Genomic DNA, 13,302 nt, shown 5'->3' on the forward strand with positions numbered 1-13,302 from the left:
CCTTGTGTGTGAAAGTTTTATCATGAGATTGCAGCAATTCAGTCATGTCTTCAGGCTCCACTTCTAATTCCAGTTTTCTTGCTGTTTCTACCACATCTGCAGTTACTTCCTCCACCAAAGTCTTGAGCCTCTCGAAGACATCCCTGGGAGTTGGAATCCATTTCTTCCAAACTCCTGTTAATGTTGATATTTTGACCTCCTACCATGAATCATGAATTTTCTTAATGACATCTAGAATGGGAATCTTTTCCAGCAAGTTTTTTATTTACTTGGCCCAGTTCCATCAGTGGAACCACTCTCTATGGCCACTCTAGCCTTATAAAATGTATTTCCTAAATATTAAGACTTGAAAGTCAAAATTACCCCCTTGATCTGTGAACTGCAGAGTGGATGTTATATTAGCAGACATGAAAACAGCATTCATCTCCTTGTAAATCTCCATCAGAGCTCTTAGGTAACTAGGTGCATTGTCAATGAGCAGTAATATTTTCAAAGAAATAGTTTTTTCTAAGCAGTAGTTTTTAACAGTGGGCTTAAAATATTTAGTAAACCATATTATAAACAGATGTGCTGTCAGCCAGGCCTTGTTCCATTTCCAGAGGACAGGCAGCATAATTCTTAAGGGCCCTAGGATTTTCAAAATGGTCGGTGAGCACTGGCTTCAACTCAGTTACCAGCTGTGTCAGCTCCTACTAAGAGACTCAGCTTGTCCTTTAAATTTTAGAAGTCAGAAATTGACTTCTCCTCTGTAGCTACGAAAGTCTTGGGTAGTATATTCTAATACAAGGCTGTTTCATCTACAGTGAAACTGTTGTTTAGTGCAGCCGCCTTCATCAATGACCTTAGCTAGATCTTCAGGATAATTTGCAGCAGCTTCTTCATCAGCATTTGCTGCTTCACGTTGCACTCATTCTGGAGATGACTTCTTTTTTTTAAATGTCATGAACCGACCTCTGCTAGCTTCATATGCTTCTTATGCAGCTTCCTCCTATCTCTCAGCCTTCACAGAATTGAAGTTAGGGCCTTACTCTGGATAAGGCTCTGGGTTAAGAGAATGTTGTGGCTGGTTTGATCGTCTATCCAGACCACTCAAAGTCTTTTTGCATCAGCCTGAGGCTATTTCACTTTCTTACCATTCACGTGTTCTCTGGAGTAGCACTTTTAATTTATTTAAAGCACTTTCCCTTTGCATCCACAGCTTGGCTAACCGTTTGGCACAAGAGGTCTGGCTTTTGGCCTACCTTGGCTTTTGACCTGTCTTCCTCACTCAGCTTAATCATTTCTAGTTTTTTATTTAAAGTCGGATACATGTGACTCTTTCTTTCACTTGAACACTTGGAGGCCACTGTACGCTTATTAACTGGCCTAATTTCAGTATTGTTGTGTCTGAAGGAATAAGGATGTCCAAGGAGAGGGAGAGAGACCTGGAAACGCCCACCCAGTGGAGCAGTCAGAACATACACATATTTACTGATTCCATTCTCCGTTTCCTGTGGGCACAGTTTGCAGTCCCCCAAAACAATTATAATAATAATATCAAGGACCACTGACCACAGACCACCTTTACAGATAGAATGATGATAATAAATTTGTGAGAATAAATAATAAAAAATATATATTGTGAGAATTACCAAAATGGGACACAGAGACAGGAAGTGAGCCCATGCTTTCGGAGGCATAGCACCAGTGGACCTGCTGTATACCACAACCTTCAGTTTATTAAGAACACGTGTCTGTAAAGTACAATAAGGTGAGGCACAGTAAAATGAGGTGTGCCTGCGTTGGGAAGCGCATCTGGCTGTCTGGCATAGTATTGACAGAAAGAAAGATAACGGAGAGAGGGTATCTGAAAAGTAACTGCCAGATGCTATGGTACCTGCTCCTTTGCAACCATGAAGAGCAGAAAGAAGAGACTGATTATTAAAGAAATTCAGACATTAGAATCCACAGACCCCCATTCCAGATTCATTAAAAGTGGACAAGAGATAGGGGAGCCTGAGGATTGTCCCTGGTTGACTGGAAGGTCACTCAGAGGAGGGGGTATACTTCAGAAATGGACAGAGACAGGCCTTCTCCTTGTCCTGCCGGTGTCCATTCTCAGCACAGGCTCATCCAGTCGAAGACTACATTTCCCAGCCTCCCTTTCAACTAGATGATGTCACCTGACAAAATCCAGACCAATGGGCCTGCCATATACAGTTCTGATTAGTGCCCTTAAGAAGATGAGCCTCTGCTTCTCTTTCCTCCTTTCCTAGGGAGGAATGTGAATGTGGTAGGGAGACATCTTCAGCCAGGAGGATGAGGACAGAGCAAGGTGGGAGGATCCTAAGTCCCAACACTACCAGATCATCACCAAGCCACCAAACCCGCCGAGGATCACGTTCCTCAAGTGTTATGGGAGTGATTAACAAACCTCTATTTCTTTTTTTTTTTTTTTCCTTCGAGAAAGGGTCATGCTCTGTCACCCAAGCTGGAGTGTAGTGGTGCAATCTTGGCTCACTGTAACATCCACCGACCAGGTTCAAGCAATTCTCATGCCTCAGCCTCCCAAGTAGCTGGGATTATAGGTGCCCGCCACCACGCCTTGCTAATTTTTGTATTTATAGTAGAGCCAGGGTTTCACCACATTGCTCAGGCTGGTCTCCAACTCCTGACCTCAAGTGATCCATCCGTCTTGGCTGCCTAAAGTGCTAGGATTACAGAAGTGAGCCACTGCGCCCGGCCAGACCTCCACTTCATTTAAGCCCCTGTACATGTGGCCTCCTGTCACTGACATTATTTTCAAGTGTCATTCTATTTGAGGGGCAGAACAACTTGCTTTTGTTATATTTCAAGTGACTGTATCATGGAACCAGCCACTCTCAAAGCCGCACTTCCTCTGCCCACAGTCTCTGTGTTGACTTGTGGCACGAAGAACATCTCTGAGGTATCCACAGTGAACACCATCCCAGGGACAGAGGCCACGTGGGCCTGAGACTGCAGCTGGCATTAGTGGACACAGCTGCTCCAGCAACGAATGACCCTGAGGCTCCACCGAATGAAGGCCTCAGGGTCATTCAGACTTCGTGAAAACAAGTTGTATCAGGTTTGCTGGCAAAGCAGACAGGTGACTGTGGCAGCTGTTATTTATTCTTCAGTGGGACATTTTGTGCAGTGTCTTACATCTTCATGGGTAGTCATACAAAAGGAGCTTATCACCCTTAGGTGATATTACCGCAGAGGGAGAGTCCTAGTGACATACTACAGGCTTGGCCTTAGTCACTATTTGTTCAATGACTTGCTTATCAGGGTTACAGGTAGGCCAAAGCAATTACTAATGGAAGAGACCTTGGATAAGAAGCTCGAGGGTCATGAAGATCTGTAGAGACTGCAATGATGCACTGAATAGACAGATTCATTCATTCCGCCCTCACCCAGTCATTCAGTGAAAGCATATTCATTGGCACCCAGAGGGTGCCAGCGCTCAAGAAGGTGCTGGGGCACCACAGGTGACAAGCATTCTGTTCTCACTGACCCTGCACTTTCATATGTGGAGAAAGACAATGAAATACAATACACAGAGGCAGGTGGATCACCTGAGGTCAGGAGTTCGAGACCAGCCTGGCCAACATGGTGAAACCCCGTCTCTACTAAGAATGCAAAAATTGGCTGGGTGTGGTGATGTGCACCTGTAATCCCAGCCTCTTAGGAGGCTGAGGCAGGAGAATCGCTTGAACTGGGAGGCAGAAGTTGCAGTGAGCCGAGATTGTGCCACTGCACTACAGCCTGGACAACAGAGAGAGACACTGTCTCAAAAAAGAAAAACAAAAAATACAATGGACAGATAAAGCAACAAAATAACTTTTAAGGAGATAATACGGGGAGAGCATTATTGGCAGGATGTGATAGTGACATGATAGTTGGGCTCCTTCCGCTCGGGATCAGCAAGGGCTGCCCTGAGCCAGTGTCATTTGCCTCAGATGATGAAAAAGAGCCAGGCTTGAGAGTCAGGTGGGAAGAGCTCCAGGCAGCAGCACGTGCAAAGGCCTCAGGGGGCAGCAGCCACAGTTTTCCAGGAACAGACCCATGCAGGTGCACTGGAGTGTGACCAGCAAAGAGGAGAAGGAGGAAGGAGGTGGGGACCAGGTCACAGAGGGCATGGCGAGGAGTTTGGATTCTGTTCTCTGCAGGGTTAGAAACCTTCTGGGGATTTTGAGGAGAGAGGTGGCATCACAGATTGACTCCTCCAAAGGTTACATTGGCTGCCGTGTGGAGGGTGGATTCAGGGAGGTAGAACAGAGGAGAGATGGACAGCCAGGAAGCTCTTGCATGGCAGTGATGACCAGAGCACTAGAGAAGAGATTGGGCTTGAGACACCTTCTGGAAGCAGAGTCCACAGGATCTGCTGATGGTTGATGGGGGTGAAGGAAGAAGAGAAATCAAGGCAACTCCAGGTCTTTTGCTGAGCAACTGGTGGGTGGTGAGATCAGTTCCTGGGACGAGGAGCCCTTTTCTCCATCTCTGCCAATAACTCGCTGGTCTGAGCCAGCCTCGTCACTTGCTTTCGATGCCCCTATGGTCACATGACTGGCTGCCCCACTGCCACCATGCCTCTTCCCCACGGTCTGGGATTGACCGTGTGCAGGGCAGCACCTGGGGTCCACGTTAACACTCTCACATGCCGACAGCTGAGCTAGAAGGAAGCCTCTGTGTGGTTCACACACAGGTAACAGACAGGTGGGTGGTCGATGTGTGGGACTGTCCTTGGATTGGCAGGATTCGGGCATATCTCTGGTCAAGGAGGGGAATAAGGGCACCAGGCAAGCAAGACACCTGAGTTGAAGGGATGAGACCAAGGCAGAAGCCCACCCAGAAGATGAGGGCTGAGGGAAACAGGAGGTTCTCATGCACAGTGAGGCAGGAACCAGGGGGCTTTCAGAACCCAGAAGTGATCCTGGGACAGCCAGGGGACAGTCCAATCCCTACCAGATCATGGAGTTAGTTATGGTTGTGGGGATACTTGGGGTACTTCAGGTCTCCAGCCTGACGTCCACAAAGCCAGCTTTTTTTTTTTTCGAAGACAGGGTCTTGCTCTGTTGTCCAGGCTGGAGTGCAGTGGCTCACTGCAACCTCCACCTCCCAGGCTCAAGCAATCCTCTCACCTCAGCCTCCCGAGTAGCTAGGACTACAGGCACGTACCACCATGCCTGGTTAATTCTTGCATTTTTTGTAGAGGTGGGGTCTTGCCATGTCGTTCAGGCTAAGGCCAGCTTTTTCTTGCTGACTCAGGAGGAGGGACTGGATTAGACTCAAATTTGAGAGGCCCCAGAGGACCCAGCTATGAGAAACTAGCAATGAACCGGAGCAGGAGGGCCAAAGCCTGCTGGCTTCTTCTCATTTCTCCAGCCTCCGACTCCTCGCACCATTATGAATATGTAACTGATCTGAATTTGTAAATTCTTATTCTTTTTTTTTTAGCCACTATTTTCCTGCATGAATGGCAGAGGGTGACTCATCCCCACAGACCGGGCTCAGCCTTTCCACACGAACTTGCCACCATGCGATGCATGTGGCCTCCACTGGCTGAAGCCCTTCGATAAATCCCTTTTTCTCATTTTTACAGAGAGAATGCCTAAGACCAAGCTACTGGCTAATTCAGCCGTTTGCCCTTTACGCGAGTTTTTCAGTGTGCTCCACGCTTGCTTGCCCTGCCAAGTGTCCCCACTTTCCTTGAATGCGTTCCTTTCCTGGCCCTCATCCCTGCCGCCAGCCTCCTCCCTCTCCCTCCCTTACAGGTCACTTCTCATGATGAGATTGGACTTGTTTCCTGGGCCTCCAGTGACAAGTTAGCTCAGAATAGAGAAATCTACTTTTTCACAGTTCTGGAGACTGGAAGTCTGAAATCAAGATGTCAGCAGGGATCCTTCATGGCCTCTTCCAGCTCCTGGGTCCCTGACACTCCCGGCTTGTGCCTGCTCCTCTCCCCACTCTGTCTCCATCCTCACCCGGCCATCTCCTCATCTCCCCGTGTGTGTCTTAGAAGGACACTTGTCATTTGACTCAGGGCCCACCAGGATAACCCAGGATCATCTCATCTTGAGATCCCTCACTTACTCAACTGCAAAGTCCTTTTTTCCAAATGAAGTTACATTCGTAGGTTCTAGGGGTTAGGACGTAGATATGTCTTTTTGGGGACCGCCATTCGACCCACATCAGGGAGTCACTGTTACGCCTTGTAGAGGGTTAATGCACAGGAAGAGAAAAGAAATCCAGTCAAGTCAAAGTAAAATACAAGCTGGGCAGTTGGTAAGGTTCCTTAGCCACAACTATTAAGGCATTATGCCTCGGCCAAATTTCAGAACGATGCACTGTGAGTCTTCAGGGCTGCCCCCCTCTTTTTTTTTTTTTTTTTTTTGAGACGGAGTTTCGTTCTTGTCGCCCGGGCTGGAGTGCAATGGTGTGATCTTGGCTCACTGCAACCTCCGCCTCCCGAGTTCAATGGATTCTCTTCCCTCAGTATCCTGAGTAGCTGGAATTACAGGTGCGTACCACCACGCCCAGCTAAGTTTTGTATTTTTAGTAGAGTCGGGTTTTCACCATGTTGGCCAGGCTGGTCTTGAACTCATGACCTCAGGTAATCCACCTGCCTCGGCCTCCCAAAGTGCTGGGATTACAGGTGTGAGCTGATGCACCCAGCCAGGGCCGCTCTTAAATGATGAAACCAGTAGGCTCTACAGCCTCAAATGCCAAGGGTCAAGCTGTGCCCTCTTCTGCCAAGCGTAAGGAAGTGGTATGCCAAGTGATATGTCATTGTTCATTGTCTGCCATCAGGTTGGGACAAAGAGCAGAGGTCTGGGCCTGGCACTCAGCTTAGCCAGCCAGGGCTCCGGGCCAGGCTGAGTCACTCTTACTGCTTAGTGCAGGGTGGCAGTGCCCACTCCGCTTATCATAGGGCAAGGGGCGATGGAGCTGATATCTGGGAAACAATTTGAAAACTGTGAAGGGCTCCACAGGCAAAGTGCCATTCTGCTTGTTTTAGTGGGGAATCCCTCTAGGAAAAACTCAGGAGGATTTTAGTCCTGCACCCTCTAGAAGTGTGCTCTGCGACTTTGGGCAACTTATTTAAACTGAAGATAGTAATGCTACTCTAAATCAGTAGTATCACGAGGTGTCCACCTAGGAAAGGTATAAAGTACTGTGTCAGTGTGAGGTTCTGTCACTGTTATCATGTTTACCATTTCAGTAAAGTTTGTAAAACACATTATGCAATGCATTTACATCTTTTTACTGATAAAGCGTTTACTATAAGCATTAGTACTTACTAACCAGCATTTTACATTTTCCTTTGAAAGGGCGAATTCCTCAGAATCAGACAGTGTAATTTTTCCAACAGATATTTATTGAGTGCCGTGGGTCAGGAATTATTCTAAGCATTGCAGGAGAGAAATGAAAAAAGCAGATACAATTCCTTCCCTAATGGGGTGGAATTTGTGCTGCGGAGACAGAGTTATTAAGACCAAAAAGCAAAAGATAAATAATGTAATGATAATGATAAGGGCATAAGAAAAAGATTCATTCTGGGTCAGAAAGGAGTTGTTGAAATTTTAGGTTGGAGGGCCAAGGAAGGCCTCACCAAAGGTGACTATTGAGTAAAGATCAGTCACAGGGACTCTTGGGAGCAACCTTTTAGGAAGAGGGAACAGCTCAGGCGAGGGAGCCCGCCAGGGGGCCAGAGGGGAAACTGAGCATGAGGAAGAGAGGTATGGAGCTGCCAGAGGCTGGGTCTCAGGGCCCCCAGGGGCCCGGCGCTTGGGCTCAGGTCTTTCCTCTGAGTCACACGGGAGCTGAGGACAGACAGGACTGCTGTTTAACAGGATCCCTCTGGCTGCTGCGTTGAGAACAGGCATCGCATTTAGAAGCCTTTAGAAATGAGTATAAGTATTTGAATTCACAAGTCAGACTGAAAGTCATTTTTTAAATGTCACATGCTTGCTTTTTCCCCTAAACTAGAGCAGGTCATTCTTGTAGTGAAATAGGCCACTCATTTTTCTATACCAACACCAAAGAGTAGGATGAAAAGAAAGAAACGAGAAGGCACAACTCACTAAGTTTAGTCAAACATGCTTCTTGCTACCAAGAATGTTGAGCTCAGAGTGGAGAAGGGTGAGCCCAGCTATGTCTTCCTTCATCTGCCTCTGCTGGGAGGGTAGGAGCTGAGGGGACAAGGGCACCTGAGAGAGGCCTGTGATGGGCTGCCCAGTGCCACCCAGGCCCCTGCAGCACATCATCTTCCAGCCCCACCCAGGTTGCTCCAGAAAAAGATCATCAAGGGTTGTTACCCAATTCTGGTGTCAAAGACACCCTGAGATTCCTCCATCGCTGCTGACCAGCAGCTTCACATGTGCCTACAAACAGAAATGGGATAATTGGGTTTAGTTTAAAAAAAAATACATTGGCCATAAAAAGGAATGAAGTTCATCCATGCAGTACGTGCTACAGCACAGAAGAACCTTGGAAATACTATGCTCGGTGAAAGAAGGCAGTCACAAAAGACGACACAGTGTGTGATTCCATTCTTATGACGTGTCCAGAACAGGCAAATCCATAGTGTCAGAAGGTAGATCCGTGGTTGCTGAGGGCTGGGGGTCACCGGGATAATGGGGTGATAGCTAATAAAAACAGGCTTGTTTTTGAGGTGATGAAAATGTTCTAAAATGGACTTGGATAATGGTTGTACTTAACCTATGAATATTCTTTTTTTTAATTTTTTTATTTATTTTTTTTGAGACAGAGTCTCATTCACTCTGTCACCACCACCACGGCTGGAGCACAGTGGCACCATTTTGGCTCACTGCAACATCTGCTTCCCGGGCTAAAGTGATTCTCCTGCCTCAGCCTCTTGAGCTGCTGGGATTACAGGCATGCACCACCACGCCCAGCTAATTTTTGTATTTTTAGTAGAGACAGGATTTCACCATGTTGGCCAGGCTGGTCTTGAATTCCTGACCTCAAGTGATCTGCCCGCCTCGGCCTCCCAAAGTGCTGGGATCATAGTGTGAGCCACTGCACCTGGCCCTCACCTATGAATATTCTAAAAACCATTGGATTTTACAGTCTAAACGGATTGCTATGCTCTGAATGCATGTGTCCCCTCAAATTCCTATGTTGAAACCTAACCCTCAAGGTGATGGTGTTGAGGTGGGGCCTTTAGGAGATAACAAGATCATGAGGGTGGGGCCCTCATCAATGGGCTTAGTGCCCTTATGAAATAGGCCTGGGGAGCCCTTTATCCCTTCTGCCATGTGAGGACCCAGCATGAAACAGAAAGCCCTCACCAGACACTGAATCTGCTGGTGCCTTGATCTTGGATTTCCCAGCCTCCCAAACCGTGAGAAACAAATTTCTGTTGTTTACAGATTACCTAGTCAGAGGTGTTTTGTCCTAGCGGGAGGAATGGACTAAGACATGAACCAATTTTATGGTGAATTATATGTCAGTAAAGGTGTTTCTATACATGTGTCTCATACACATATGCACACATAGATGCGCACACACACACAAACACAATGCTCTTTTGTGACTTCTTAAAAAGGTTAATCATCACAAATAGAAGTATTTACACTCAGCCAGGAGAATTTGTAAACATGCCCTTTCAACTCCCATTGTCAAACAAGAAAGAGTGGTTTTAAGGTGTGGAGACGGAGTGAGTGTGACATGGAAACCCAACCGCACCTTGGGAGCAGGGGCTGACAACCCCTCACCAGGATGTGCCCTGTGTACCCACAGTGCTGTTGGCTCCCTGCACACAGGGCAAAGACCTGCCCAGGACCATCTGCAGAATTTGCAAGGCCCAGTGCAAAATGAAAATGGGCCCCTTAGGCAAAAATTATTATCAATTTCAAGATGGTGACCACAGAGAATTAAGTCAAGTGTTTATGCTCTAAGGGGTATTTCCCTGCTAGGAGAACTGGGGTAAGTCCTGCAGCATTCAGTGAGAATCTTCAGAAGATGAGGGCTGGCGCCCTCTGCCTTGAGAGCTAAGGGTGGAGGTGCTGGCCCTCCTCTGGCTCCTCAACCTGCACCAAAGGGGCACGTCCTGGGTGTGGTGACTGGCATGTAGAGGTAAAGGCAGCATTCACTTGGAGCGGAGCACATGAGGCAAGGCGAGATGACTCTACAGCCATAGACGAGAGGTACTAACAGCTCAGTCGGTCTGAAATAGACACACTATAAGTCACAAATGGGAAGACGTGGGTGGAAAGTCTTGCAGCAATTGTAAAGCCATTCCTCCAAAGACATGCTATAACTTAAAAATATTCCAATTTCTGAATGATTTCCTTATACACCTGCCTAAGTCGGTGACATTATTCAGCCTTAACAATTTAATCCAAGTTTTATTTTGTCACCAAAATGTGAGTGAAGCTAACTTAATCATTTGCTAGACTGACTGGCACAGTAATGACTAACTCTGAGTTTGTGTGAAGACTGGTGGTTCGGTTTTCTAGTTAGCAAAATACATAAGCCGAGGCACTGAGGATTACTCAGTTCCATGCATACTGTTGGAATCATTTTGTGATTCAGACAAAAACACACAACTATAAAATCATATATCTGTACAGGTCTGACTCAGTTCAGACACATTTATTTAGGGATTATCAGTTTTACAGAATACAACGGGTGGCTATTACTATTTTGGTTGTTCAGACTTGCCTAAAGCACGTCACTGTGCAGTTTGATATAATGGTGGATTTTCAAGCGGTTTATACCCTCCCAGAGTACTGCCTTATAAGGGAAAATGACTGTGTTGGGGTGGCAGTGTGGTGCATGAGGGGGCAGGAGGCCCGGAGTGTGGCCCCAGACTCGCCAGGAAATAGCCATTTGATCCTGAGCGAGGAACTGATCCACCCTGAGTCTCAGTTTCTGCATCTTAAAAACCAGACTTGGTCTCAGACACCAACTCTGAAGTTTTTTCCAGTTTTAAAATCGTTTCCCGTTCTGGTTTCTGACCACCAAAGGCAAGAAAATCGTAGTCAAAGACATCATGGCTCCCATTGACAGCACTGGGATTGATTTTATTCCTTGTTGTCAACCAGAAGCATCAGTGTAGGGCAGCAGTGATCAGGGATGCCCGCAGAAGACCAAGCCTTCCAGAGCCAGGGGACCTGCTGCTTAGTTATCACACACTGAATGACGTGCCAGGCATTGTTCTAAGTGCCTGGGAAACGTTAACAGAGGGAGGCCCAGAGGGACCCACAGATGGCCTGCTAGGGAAAGGCTGGGCTGGGATTTGACCCCAGGCAGTCTGGGTCCACAGGCTGCCCTTCAGAGGTGAAGACAGCGGCCACTACCTGGATACCATGTTTTCATGCCCACAGGGAGTGCAAGGGAAAAGGAGGCTGACAACAAGCAGAAGGAACTAGAAAGGAGCGTTAACAAAAGTTTTTAACCACCAGCAGAGCACCCTATCTGCCATTCCAAGGGATCTCAGAGAAGAGACTAGACAGTGGCCAACTCTTGCATAAACTGGGTCCACCCTGATGGAACAGGAGGCAGCTCCACGGCCCCACATCTGCCCAGGATTCTTGGTACCTGGGCCAGCCTGCAAATAGGCAAGGTTGGTCAGATTTGGAAGTGGGGGCTAAGCTTATCAAATCCTTGACCCCAACATATATCAGTGAAATAGCCACCACTGCCAGACAACCCCCCTGAACAGTCAGCAGGGCAGATGCAGGCACCAGCTCACACATGAGTAGACGATTTCTATCTCTAGGTTCATTCGTCTCTTCTTCCACTCCTCACCAAAGTCTCACTGTGCATGTGATTTTTACTGAACTATGCACCTCACTTTTACTTCTTGAGGGCAGGGACTTACTAAGCCTTATTCATATTTGTCTTCTCAGCATCTGACTGTGTGTGTGCTAAGTGAATAAATGATGCACCTCAGACCAAATGACGTCTGTTTAACTTGCAACTGGAAACCACCACAAACTGTATGTCAACTATTGATTTGGATTTTAAGGTAAATGCAGACGTGTTTCTAAGGAGATGTTTTTGTGGGTGTGTTTTTTAAGAGGATGACTTCGTAAGCTAGCTAATCATTTCTCATAATTATGTCTGGATCCTAAAGAATTCTTTTTTCTGCATTTTACTCTCTAAATATGTCATGTTTGTAACACATATATTCTACTGTAATATCCCTTTTCCTCCTCACTTCTGTGAGCGTCCCTCTTTCTTCAGGAGAAAGTGTTAATTAGAACTGCTCTTAAACTCAGTCCGCCTTGGTTAGCGCCTCTGATCACTCCACCCCGTGCACCCTCTGACTTTTCATTTCCTTCCAACACCTTCGACTTTTGATCGCCAAGCACAAGGACTGTACTTTTATTAGGTTTAATTTACTGTAAAGCTCATTGTTCCCTGTCAATCGCACCATAATAGTCAATGAATAATCACAGGCTGCAGCCAGACTGTGTTTTAATTCTGCTGAGTAACTGGGAAGCCAACTAGTATTAAGGACAAAAATATAAGGAACCCCGATATTGCCGCAGCACCAGGATACGCCATTTTATTATGAACATGTGACTGCCCACCTGCAGAGGTGGAGCAGCCCCCGGGGCAAGGGGGCTGCTTGGGGAAGCCCCAGGCTCTTCCGAAGGGGAAACAGGGAGGAAGAGGGACCAGGGTGGGAGGCAGGAGTTTAGGCTTAAGATGACTCCAGCACACAGACCCACCTTCCTCTTCCAGCGGCCTCCCCACCCTCTCAGCTCTGCCGTTTGGTCTTCCGGCCAGGATCATCTTCCCAAGGCTTTCACACATTTAAACTCTCAAGGGGAGGGATGATTTTGTGTGTGTGTATATGATAGTTTTTTTCGAAAGTTTTTATAAAATCCTGCCTGAGGGGAGCTGGGGAAACGATTCTTAATAGCTAGATCATTTTGAGCCTTTCTCTACCACGTACTCAACACTCGAATAAATTCTGCAGATTTGGTTCTACGTCATTCACCACAGTCTTAACAACATAGGTTCCATAATCATCCCTAAATCTGTAGAGAAGGCCCACAGTTAGTGAGCAGAGGAGGGCTCTGCTGTCAAGAACCGGTGGTCTTCAAACTCCCGTCCTCCTCTTTGGATATCTTTCTGTTCATATAGATTGGAAAGAGCCCAGTATGAGCAAAACACCACCTTCCAGCCCCCAGCCTGGGCCAGCCCTGCAAAAAGGAAAGATGTCTCTGCTCAGGGAGCCCTGGAGCACCTGGCACAGAGCACGCATGAACCCGAGGGCGGGTGCAGTGGGACAAGGCAGTCTGTTTGGGGCAAGAGAGCTTT

The sequence above is a fragment of the Aotus nancymaae genome, unplaced genomic scaffold (assembly GCF_030222135.1).
Source record: "Aotus nancymaae isolate 86718 unplaced genomic scaffold, 86718_ANA_hifiasm-v0.15.2.pri h1tg000022l_1, whole genome shotgun sequence".
NCBI classification, from domain to species: Eukaryota; Metazoa; Chordata; class Mammalia; order Primates; family Aotidae; genus Aotus; species Aotus nancymaae.